Genomic DNA, 646 nt, shown 5'->3' with positions numbered 1-646 from the left:
AAAAAAAAAAAAAAAAAAAAAAAATCCTTAGATGCCTAGATTATGGCTATTCCAAGGTTGATCTAGCCTAATTCCAATCTGATCCAGATAGGAGTAGGCCAAGACTGATTCATATCCTGATTTCGATTTTTTAAACTCTTTGACCTATTGAGATATATTTTATTTTAGGAAGAAAGTTTCTTGATCCGCTGACTAGCTAATTGAGATTGTGGTTTGGCATGTTAGATCAAAGAAATCGAATATATCTCCCCCTATTTGACGGAGGGTTGATAATATCTTCCTTTTTCATTCTCTCCTAAAATGCCCCTAAAAGTCTATGCTCCGCCGACTAGTGAACCCTTTCCCTTTATTTTAAATCACAAGCTTTTATTAGTTGAAAGTAATAAAATTAGAAAGTTAGGTGTCCCCACTTTTGAGATATTGGGAACTATAGAAATATAGTCCCAATAATGGTATTTCATGTCTTTGGTGCTTTTTTGTTGAAGGGGGTTGATTATGATCTTGTTATTTTTTAGGGGATAGCATTTTCTACTACGAGGGAATGCAACCTCAACCAGTCTGTTTCTTTCCTCTCACACACACACACACACATATATATATATATATATATATGTATGAAGTGAATTATATGGGTAGAGGAGAGAGA

This window comes from Macadamia integrifolia, chromosome 9, assembly GCF_013358625.1.
Source record: "Macadamia integrifolia cultivar HAES 741 chromosome 9, SCU_Mint_v3, whole genome shotgun sequence".
NCBI classification, from domain to species: domain Eukaryota; kingdom Viridiplantae; phylum Streptophyta; class Magnoliopsida; order Proteales; family Proteaceae; genus Macadamia; species Macadamia integrifolia.
Note: the sequence above shows the minus strand (reverse complement) of the source record.